Here is an 11,851-nt window from a genome sequence, read left to right as displayed (position 1 = left end):
TTATGGGCCTGATTATGACTCTGTTGGTGTGGCGCCTCGTCCGTTGTGTTGTCAAAACCATGGTCCAACCGCCCGTCAGATTAGGAGTTTCCTTCTGTCTGGCTGGCTGGTTTATGGCCTTTCCACAGCGGTGCCTCAGAAAAAGTCCATGCCGTGCGGGAACTGGTGTGCATGCACATAGCCCCCCAGTGTGAATCTGCATGCGGAGGAGGCACAGGGGGCCTCCAGTACGGCCCCTTTTGTTTCCTCTCCACCACGTTGTTCATGGAGCAAGAGCCTCCATGACCCTGCCGGTGGACAGAAAACAAGTAATATGCTTGTCAGGACTGCTGCAGTCCTGCAAGCATATTGTGGCTTTCTGACCGCCACAACACCATAAGAGAACGGCGGCAGCAGCGGGGCTATTGCGGTCTGACTGCCCAGTTCATAAGAGGGCAGTCGGGAGAATGCCACGACCACGCCCCCATGAGTCTGGCGGTCCATGGACCACCAGACTCGTAATAGGGCCCTAAGTAAGGCAAGTTTAAGGGAAGGTTGGACTGACCTTCCAAGCAAGCCACCTTCCAAAATGATTGAATGGGTGAGCACTCTAAATCAAACCGGAGATGTCCCCATCCCTATGCAACAGTCTGTCGCCATAATAGTATATTCTGTCTAGGTATTCAAACTTAACGAAACACAAATGAGAGTAGCTATTTCTCTGGGAGGCCAAAGCTTTTTCACCAGTCCTTTTCTTCAAAAGGCCCTTCATTGCAATTCCGAACCTCGTGCATCCTATGGAAAGTGTTGGGAAAACCAATTACCCGCTTTCTATACATTTGATAGATTTTCCATTTTGTCAAGGGGGCCCATTGTTAGCTTAGCCTCTAATGGGCTGTAGCCTCTTTCTTCTTTAAGGTGTGTGGCTATGGCAGGCCTGTATTTGGAGATCGTGGTAAAATAGGGACTTGTCAAGGTAATGTTCAACACATTTTTTGTAAAAAAAACTTTTTTTGCTCTCTTCTGAGACACTGCATGCACTGTGTATGTTTGGTTCTGTGGAGAATGGACTAAATACAGCTTCCTGTCTGCAGTCGGTGTCCTGCCACTGGCTGCATGCTTGCAGAGGTACTTTTTATTTTTACTCGTCTCTACCCCTCCTTGTCCTTCCCACTACTTCTTTTGTCCTTGTTCCTTGCCCCTGTCCCTTCTACCACCCTTCCACTTCATAGTTGCTTGCCCTGTTCCTCCAACACTCTCCTGTATCCTAGTCGCTTGTCCTCACCCCGTGTCCTGGCTTGACAATCTCTCCCACCCACTCCAGTGTCCTTGTTGCTTGCCCCATCCTTCCCAATCCCCTGTTGCTTCTCCCATCCCTCCCTGCATCTCTATTGCTTCTCCTGTCCCGTTGGGGGAGAGGAGGGGTGGGGAGCTCTGATGCTTTATTTTAGGGCATCAAGCATTCAATTTAAATATTTATAGACGTATGCATTGTTTAAAGCGTAGTCTCATGCATTCCTTCTAACATCAACTGCTTTGCAGTTGACTAGTATCTAGACGAGACTATGTGGCTTATACATGAAAGCAAACATCATAAAACATGTTTACATGCAGATATAATTGATTACATCTTTTTATCTTTATTGGGGTTTTACATGAATTATAACAATTTTCAATAGTAGAATTACACATCTGACTCTTGCTTAGTTGAATCATGCAACAAATTATCAATATCTTTACAGCACATTCAAGTATTTTAGCGAGCAGTGTGTGTACTGTTAGCTGCATCATCATTCCAGCAGGCCTGACAACATCACTGCTAGATGTGTTTGTGATATTCATGTGGCAACATGCCAATTCTTAGGGTTTAACAATAGTGTGTGGGGGGGGGTCCCATCTGTGACATTTGATTAAATCGGGTGCAGATTCCTAGTTTTGGTGTATTATCTGGGCACCATACTACTCCACTTTACTCCTGCGCGCTGCTTACTTATGTTATATTTCCTTCTGCTTTGTTACTGCTAATTATCTCAGTTTTTTCAGTGTGCTTGTATGCCTTCTTATTTTATTGTTATGTTTTAACTAGTTTTGCCTTGGATATATGACTGAGGCGCTCCACGCTCCACACTTACATCCTTCCTACATGATCATGCCGTCTGGGGGCATCAGCCCTTATTGTGAGCTATTCGTTTGTTCTTGTGTTGCGTTTGTCTCCTGGGGGGTGTCTTGCATCTACAGCCGCGCCTGCCAGGCACCTCAAAGGTCTGTTAGTATTGCATCCCATGCTGTTGCCATTGGTACCTTGCACATGCCTGTGGCGTCTTCCCGTTTAAGTGCTACCAGTTCTGTTTGCGCCCAGCATACAATGGAATGGAACCATGCCTTCACTGATGGGCAGGGGGGTCGGGAGACTTCCAGCGTTTAGTGATGTTGGGCACAGACACCCGGCTGTTGGCAGGCAGGCAATGCTTAGCCAGTGCCGGGGGACGTTCCTTTCACTATATGGCGGCGAAACTCTGGAACTTGCTCCCGACCCCTATCATAACCATTCCGAATCATTTGGCATTTCGCAAGGCCTTGAAGACATGGCTTTTCCCTACATCTGCAGTCTAACCACTCTGTCTCTCTCTGTGGCTCGTGTTCGCTGGACCGTGGGTTGCCCTGGGACACCTCGTCGCTGAGGCAGCCATGCGCGTTATAAATTCAAAATAAATAAAGTGCCAATCTGTTATGGGTGCCATGCCATATAAACTGCCTCATGTCCGTTTCGAATGCTCAGAATAACGTAGGCTTAATATATAAAGTTGCATTTGTAAAGTGATATAATAGTCTTGGAAGCACCACCATTTTTATCAGTGCTATCCTACCCATAGTAGCGAGAGGCAGTGTGCGCCAAAATGCTATTTGTGATCTAATCACTGTTACTGCGCAAGTGTAGTTCCCTTCTAGTAGATCTCGTGGTTCCTGATATACTCGGATTACTAAGTAGCGAAATGCTGTGTGTTGCCAGTGCGTGCCATTAAAAGACATCCCAGGATCAGGGGTGAACTCGTTGAATGGGTATAGGCAAGACTTGCACCAATTCATGCATAGACCCGATAGGGCGGCGAAGTCCGAGAGCGCTTTTTCTATTGCGTCCCACTGCTATCGGAAATCATGCAGGTATATCAGCAGATCGTCTGCGTATAATGATACCGCTTGCGTGCGTCTCCTAGGGGGATGCCCCAATCTTCCATTGTTCCGTGCAGAGATTCAGCCAGTGGTTCAATGGCCAGTGTAAACCGCAATGGGGAGAGAGGACAGCCTTGCTGTGTTCCCCGTACTATTGGGATTGGCTGAGATATATACGGCCCTGTCTTAACTCTGGCTGTAGGTCATGTGTATATAGTAGTTGAACGAGCCCTAGATAGTTATCACCCAGGTCATACCTGTTTAGGGTGGCAAATAAAAAGTCCCATTCAAGCGTATCAAACGGCTTTTCTAAATCTAGTACGAGGCAGGCTGAGTGTGGCCAGCGTTGTCTGGAATAATGGGCCACTTTAAAGAAACATCTCAGATTTAGTGATGTGGAACGTGCCGGTACTTATTTATTTGAATAGTTTTATAAAGCGCAAACAAGACCCATACAGATATCAGAGCACTGTGCAGACTTGGCGAAAGCAAGGGTACAAACACAATGGGCCAGTAGTTGAAGTTACAACAAAAGGGGGAAATAGATTAGGTTAAGAGTTGGGGGTATCAACTGTGCCTTAAAGCACGAAGAGCAAAATAACATAAAAGTATACAGTAAAACGCACACGTGTAGTGCAACAAGAATCAGAGTATTAACAAAACAAGAGCATGATCACAAGTTGATTATGTTAAAGTTCGTTCAAGAGTAGCCTTTTGACAAGTTTCTTGAAGGATGCAGTGGAAGCATTTGATCTGATCTCTGAGGGCAGAGAGTTCCAGATTCTCGGAGCAAGACCAGTGAAAGTTCAAGCTTATTTTGCCAGGTAGATCGGGGTGTTGTATTGTATGGCTTTGAGTCAGGCAGGCTATCTTGAATTGGATTCTGGCTTCGGGAGATGGCCAATTTAGTTGCAAAAGGTCGGGAGAGATGTGGTCATGCTTTCTAGAGCCAGTGATTAGTCTAGCCGGTGCATTCAGAGTAGCTTTGAGTGGGGCCAAGCTAGCTTCAAGAAGTCCAGCAAGGGTCACCAGACCATATTTCCAATCCAGAGATAACCAAGGATTGAACCGCCGGCCTGAGGTCTTCAGGGAGGAGGAAAGGTTTGATTTTCTTAAGGGTATTGAGTTTGAAGTTGGCTCCCCCTAAGAGTAGCACTGATGTGTGCTTGCATGTTTAAGTGTTTATCCAAGGTGATACCTAAAGATTTGGCCGAGTCTACAACATGAGGGGTGCAGTTCAGAGCAGCGAGTTGTTTAAGCCAGTCTAGGGTAGAAGCCAATTTCTGTTTTGAGAGTATTTAACAGCAGATGGTTCCGACCTAACCATTGTTGGGTTTGTGCAAGTACAGCATTTAACGTTTTAATGTCTTCTTGAGATGAGATCTCGAGGTATAGTTGTGTGTCATCCCATACATGTGATACTGAATACTCGCAAGGTTCAGAATGACAAAGTGGTTTCATAAAAAGGTTGAAGAGAGTGGGCGAGAGCACGGATCCTTGGGGCACACCTATCATGACCGGCGTACTGGATGCAAGGGAATGGTTAACTTTGATCCTTTGCGTGTGGTTATGCAAGAAGGAGGCAAACCATTTTAGGACCAGGCCCGAGAGACCCATCCTGTGTTGTAGAAGATCAATCAGGTTTTCATGTTTGGTATCAAAGGCTGAGGACTTATCCAGAGGGATCAGGAGACAAGGAACGTTTTGGTCATGGGCTCGCAAGGCGTCATCAACAATGTGCGTTAGTTCAGTTTCAGTGCTGTGCCCTGATCTGAAACCTGACTGATGGGGGTCAAGGAGTTGATATTTCTCAATGTGGTTGCAGAGCTGCAAGTGGACTAATTTTTCAAGCAATTTAGCTACTGTCATAATGCTGGTTATAGGTCGGAAGTTGTTCGGATCTGATAGGACCGCATTGGGCTTCTTAGGAATGGGAGTAAAAAATGGGGTACAAACCCGTTTTGGTCCCCGTGTACTAATTGTGGGACTATTGGGGCCAACCAGTTCGCCAATACCTAGGCTAAGATTTTGTAATCTGAGTTTAGCAGTGCTAGCGGGCGATATGAACCTAGAAGTTCTGTGTCTCTGTCTGGCTCTGGCAGTGAGACAAGTATGGACTCGTGTAGCGACATTGGCAGGACAGAGTTCTCATGTGCACTGTGGTATATTTCGAGCAACTTGGGGGCAAGTATTTCTTGATATGCTTCGCAAAATTCTGAGGGCAGCCCATCTGGACCCGATACCTTGCCCGTGGCCAGAGCCCGGATCGCCAGCTGTATCTCCAGTAGCGTTATTGGCTCATTTAGCTCAGTTCGCTGAGATGCAAACACTGTCGGCACAGTTATGTTTCTAGCGCTTCTGGTGCCGCCTGTACCACCGGTTTGTATATTTCGGTATAGTGGGTGGTGAACTCATTGTGTATGTCATGCGGACGTGTTAGTAATTGGCCCGTCTTGGACCATAGGTCCAATATCGGTTGTTGGGTGTGTTCTTGTTTGAATAGTCTTGCCAGCAGTCTACCAGCTCTGTCAGCTGAGGTGTGGGTGCGAGCTGAATGCACAGCATAGTTCCGACATCGCAGTCTTAGCATGTTTCTGTATTTGATTATCCAAATCTGCTTGTGTGCCAGTGTTGTCAGCTAAATCCATTTCAAGTTTAATAAGTGTCTCTCCAATCTGTTTAGCTTCGCAGTCTAACTGGCGCCGAATGCTCCAGTTCAGGCCTAAACACTGGCCGCATGCCTCCCACAGTATACTGTGGTTTGTCACTGAGCCTTCATTTGTGTCAAAGTAAGTTGCTATAGTCCTGCCTACCGAGTTTCGAAAGGGGCATCTTCTAGTGCCGTGGTCTGTAGTCTCCATAGTTTAGTAATGTGTTTCATATCTTCGCTGTGCAGTTGTAACATATGTGGGTTGTGGTCTGAATGCGTGCACCCAAGATAGTCCACGTCTACGCACTCCACTAACAATGTCTTGCTCCCCACGAATCTATGTATTCGGACATGCAGGCCGTGCGGATGTGAATAGTGTGAGTAGAGGTATGTTTGTGGGTCTAAAGATCTCCATATATCCACCAAGCCCCATCTATGTAACCATTCTCTCAATCGCTTGGTGTTCAACGCAGCAGTTGTTTGTTGTAGTGGCGGAAAGGACTTATCTAGGCTCGTATCCAACACTGCATTGTAATTAGGGCTCCCGGTTTTATGGTATTTCTTTTTTTGCCATTTCCGTCTGTATTTATCCATATTTATATTTTGGGCTTTTTTTTCTGTATTTATCCACATTTATTTTTGCCACAAGCAAAAGACGATGCTACAGCTAGTATTTTTCCACATTTATTTAAATTGACAATGCACACATGCACTGCCACCGTCAATGTACGAGAGGAGAGACCTCGGAGGGCAATAGCTGTTTGCAAGGTTGAGGGAATCCATTTTGAGGAATTTCAATCAATTGGTTGGCTAGGGCTCTGCTGGAGGGGATTAGTGTTCTATTTGGTCGAACTGTGAGGATGAATGTACAGATCTGTAGGTAGCTATCACCCCTGCACTGTTTCACAAACCAGTCAAAACACCCATGTCAAGCACTCACATTGCGCTGATTAGTTTCCAAGAGGTCAGACCTCATTAGCATGGATTGTACAGGTTCACGGGCTTCACAGTGGGGCCATCTCTCCCACCAGGCACGCAATGCCCATTGGACTCAAAGGGCTTCAGCGGGCACACACAGACCATTTTTGAGCTGCAAGCAGCACCAGAGTACTTCACAGGTCTTTAAAAAGACCATTCACTTGTTAACGAGGCTTTTTTGTTTCTTTCACCCCTTCTTAGAGCTTAGAAAAGGGGAGTGTCATTTAGCAAGGGATGTGCGTCTCCCACCAGACTGCAGACAGTGTCTACAGGACCCCCCTGTGCTCAGTGGCTTAAACACCGAAACGTAAACGTAAAGAGCTGCCTTTTACAAGGGACAGCAGAATTGTTTATTTGGAATGTGGGTGACTCGGGTTGCAATAAACGACATGTTCCTCAGCTGAAACATCGGCGGATATTATTATACACACCTATGCTTTCTGCTGAGACACATGTAAATGTAAATTGATACTTGTATAGTGCACTACTCACCCGCAAGGTTCTCAAGGCGCTTGTACGAATACCGCTGTGGAACCCATCCTGGCTTTCCCTGTGAGGCGTCCACTCCTGGGCACCCCCAAGGTGGAGGCCAGGCATCCTTAGCGTTGTGGGGGCCATTGTGGAGATTAAGCAAGCTATTGCCCAGAGTTGCAGAGTGGGACTCCATGATTGGAATGGCACCGAGGCGAGAATTATCAGGTCCGTGGAATTTTTGAGCCCAAGACCCGCCGAGGCGGGGAATTGAACCCTGGTCCCAGGCTAGATCTCTGCATCAGGGTCTGCCGCTCTAATCATTGAGCCACACTTCTCCACATTGTGTTCTCAAATTATAATTCCGAATAATGAAATGATAGGGCCTTTCTTTTTAATGTTGCACTGTTTGGGTCTCAGATTCCTTTACTATAGTTAAAGCAAGTCCTTTCGCTAACCTTGCAACCCATTGAACAAACATGAGAATTTTGCTCACATTTCTGGGGCCTCTGATTGGTAGCATAACCCGCTATTATTTCAAGTAGCAGTTACATTCAATAAAAAGTATAATGTGCTGGCTATCTTGGGGCATATGTGTCTTTTCTAACTGATAAATACCTTGCTTTAGTGCTTACAAAACAAACATGCTGCCTCTTGCCTCAACAGTTGATCTCTTTAAGATGAACCTTGAATCTGTAGAAAACATTTAGAGGCATTGTTACATAATTGTTTATTAACGTCTCTGCGATTTCTGCTAATTTCTTTTGCTGTGGCAGTAACATTAATTCCAGGGGTGAGAAAATAACCTTGATTGCAAGTTTTTGGGCAATAACGTGGGGTTTGATCTTAACACGCTGATTCTCGCATGCTTTCCCCCGAGTTTCGCACAGAGATTTCCGCTTGCTTTCTGCAGATAATCTCTGTGATAATCCTCGACTCCTAATTCCAAAGAGCCCAGTAACTCCGGTTAACAGGCTCATCTGAATTTATAGGACGCTCGCACTCCAGGCCTTAGCTGTGTGTTTTTCATATGCTCTATCCAGCCCATTAAAGGATGTCTGAAAATGACGCCATGAGCAGCTGTGGCTATGACTGCCCTGGATACCATCGGTTTGGCTGCTGTTGTGTAAGTTTGGGCACCACTGATTTTTGCGGATCATGAAACTGTGGACTGCAGATCATGCTGGAAAGCTTGTGTCAGTTTATTACGTGATGTACACGGTCTTGTGCACTGGAGCACGGCAGCGCTGCAAAATTTGCTAGTATTTTGCCGTTTCTAAATATAAATACAGACCAAGGAAATATCGTTTTCCGTCTGTATTTAAATGTAAAAATCCGTATAAAACCGGAAAACCGGGAGCCCTAATTGTAATCCCGCCCAAAAGCCAGGGGATGTCACACCATCGGGACAATTTAACTGTTAACGTTCGCCAGAATGGAGCCTGGTCAGCATTTGGGGCGTATATGTATCCCAGCACTATTTGCCTACCGTTCAATCTACCTTTTGTTAGTGCAAATCGGCCGTGGATGTCTATTTCTGTTTCTTCTGATATATATTGTGTGCCCGGTCTAACCCACACCAGTGCTCGTCTTGCGTATGAGGATTATCCTGTGGCAAATATCTGTCCCCTCCATTTGTGCTGCAGTCTGTGTATCTCTGGCTGCGATATGTGGGTTTCTTGTAAGAATGCGATGTGGGCTGCATGTTGTTTCAGGTATGCGTATGTGTTGTATCAGCGCATTGGTGTGTGCATGCCCCCAACATTCCAAGTGATTATAAAGGTCAGAGGCATATTTGAAGCATATGGTGGAATTCCCTTGGTAAAAAGCATGTTGTCTTACAGGTAGAGCAGTGAGTGCATGTATGAGTACTAGGCTTACTCTTTGACCCAACTGTTCGTAGTTCTTGGTGCAATGTTTGTGAGACATTGTATTATGGAACTGGGATAGGGCACAGTGACAATATGTGTCTGCCCAAACTTTGAACTTTTGCCTTGCGGCAACTGTTGGCCTTTCGCTCCGCGCTACTCTATGTGGAAGGTGGGGGTTAAGCTTGGCTGAATCTGTAGAGGACTAATGGGAGCTCAGGCCCTGTATCTGTACTTAAGTATGCTCGCTGTGTTCTGTCTTTCCAACATTCTAGATCCCCCACGGCCGAGGGGAGGGAAGAGATAAATGAAGGAAGGGGGAAGAATTGGGAAAACGCGCCCGCAGTTAACTGCTCAGTCTGTATATCTGAGACCTTACTTTATTGCGTTATGCATGCAGGCCCATAGTTCTGTATGTAAGTCGCTGTGGCATTCTACCTGTTTTCATGCAATATCATCTGCCATTTGAGGCGTCACTTCTGGCAGAGTCTGTGAGTCCTCGCCCAGGGGCCACAACGCCGTTGAGCTGCTCTCGCTCATGCACCGCTCTGAAGAAGCATCTGTATCTCTCTTGTCTTGACTCCTTCGCATGGTTGCTGCTGTTTGCAAGGCATCTCGTCTTTCCTGCAGTCTTTGCTCTAGACTGGGGCTGTCCTCAGAGCCAGCAGTAGTATTTCGCCTACTAGGCAATGTGTGGTGGCCTGCATTTTCGAGCCAGTCCCATGGTTCTTCGGCTTTGGTGAAGTAAGTGGTGTCATCCTTGACCACTTGAAAGCAAGCTGGAAATAGAAGTGAGTATTTAATTTCTAACTCTCGCATTCTTCTTTTCACTGTCATGAACGTGCTTCTCTGTCTCTGCACTCCAAGGGAGTAATGCGGGAAGTATAATAATGCGGAATTATCAACTCTGAACTCTTCCATCTTGCACTTTTCTCGTAATATTGCATCTCGGTCTTTGTAATTTAGAAGTCTGAATAAGAATGGATGAGGACCAGTGCCTGGTGGCGGGCGGGCGGCCTGACGGGACTCTTTTGCCCTCTCCACTGCGAAAAAGGGGGAGAGCGAGTTTGGCGGCATCAAGGATTGCAACCAGGTCTCTGTATAGGTCACTGCGTCTTGCCCCTCAGATAAGCCCACCACTCAGACATTATTGCGACGAGAGCGGTCTTCCGCATCATCCACCTTGTGTTCCAGCATGTGTACTCTCTGCGCAAGCTCCCGTATCTTTGTGGCCGAGGCCTTGGTTGTTGGTAGGATTTCTTCAAGTTCTACTTCCATTTAATTTACTCTCTCAGCTTATTTGCTATTGTCCGCACTGAGTAATGTGAAGTCTGCCGTAATCTTATTGATTCGCCCCACTAGAGACGTACGGCTTTGCGCAAAGGAGATGCCTAACTGTGTCACCGCATGAAGTACAGTGTCTATTTTAGATCCCAACGTGGGATTCTCTGCTGCTTCTTCGGGTTCCCTTTCCTGCTCCTGTTGCTTAGGAGGTGCCGTGGTCTGTGCTGCCGGTATATTTAGACCTGCACGTTGCCTGCCCATTGTTAATGCCAAAAGAGTATGAACTGTGTACCAGTGGTGCGTCCCCCCTGGGGCAGGTCTCTGCTTCTTTATTCTAGTCTCCCAGTCACCGTGGTTTATTAGGTTGGGCGCACTGTGTCCCTAGCAAGGAGGCGCGCCCCTTTCTGTGTTCCCATGCGGTGTTGCGTTAATCTTGGCGTCGTGGTCACCTCACTGGGCCACTCTCTATGTAAGGTGTCCCTAACTGCGCAATGCTTGCACCACAGGAGCAGGGTGAGTCCGCCGCACCTCAGGTTAGACCTGGACTCCCTCTGTCCTCTCGCCGCCTGTCTTGCGTGGTTTAGGGAGCACTTACCACAGCTTCCCCCTCTCTGGTTCACGTAGTTATCCGCCCAGTTCTCACGATGTTGCTCCTCGATGTATTGCACCATGCGCTAGCGCAGGGACCTCATCCACACTGTCACCACCTTGCGTCGCTCCTGCCTGGGCCTGAGTTAGGTTCAACCCCCTGTGCCCTGCTTCGTGATTAATGTTCCAACTTCAGCGTTATCCGGACCCGTGTGGTACACCGCTGTCGGGTATGAGTGGCTTCTGTGTGCAAGTTTCTGTGGCTACACTGCCGCCTTTCACCACCACCTGTGCGCTCGTTTACCCATTCGCAGCCATTTGAGCCCGGTTAGGCACAATCCTGCTCTCAAGTCTTCCCAGCATGGCCCACGCGGCAGCCGGTCACTTCCTCGGTCTACACGAGTCTTTGTCTTGCGCACCCTCCAACTGTTCCTGTTGCGCCTGGGCACTGTCAGCACATCTTGCAATCTCCTCTTTAGACACTATGGGTTGTTCCAAAAGAGAGACCTTCTCATGTGTGTCTAATTGTCCCACCATCTGCGGTCTTCATGATGTGGACTCATGAAGCTCCCCTTCGCCTGTGCCACCTGGCTGGTCGTCAATTGCTGCCTGGCCTGGGCTCGATAAAGCCCCCGGGCTCCAGCTGCACCATGCACACTGTAGGTGCGTGGCACTTCTATTGCAGGGATCCGCAGATCGGGTCGTACTTTGCATAGCCTCTGTCGCAGATCCCTCGCACCCGGGGCTTCACAGTCCCCCCCTACTCCACTCGTGCTGCTCCTCCATGCCTCTGCGTCGTCTGGATGCTGGTGCGCTCGTCCCACTATTGGCGAGCCTTCCATGGTGTCCAAAAAGCTTTGGA

Source organism: Triturus cristatus, chromosome 7, assembly GCF_964204655.1.
Source record: "Triturus cristatus chromosome 7, aTriCri1.1, whole genome shotgun sequence".
In the NCBI taxonomy this organism is placed as follows: Eukaryota; Metazoa; Chordata; class Amphibia; order Caudata; family Salamandridae; genus Triturus; species Triturus cristatus.
This window is presented reverse-complemented; position numbering follows the sequence as displayed.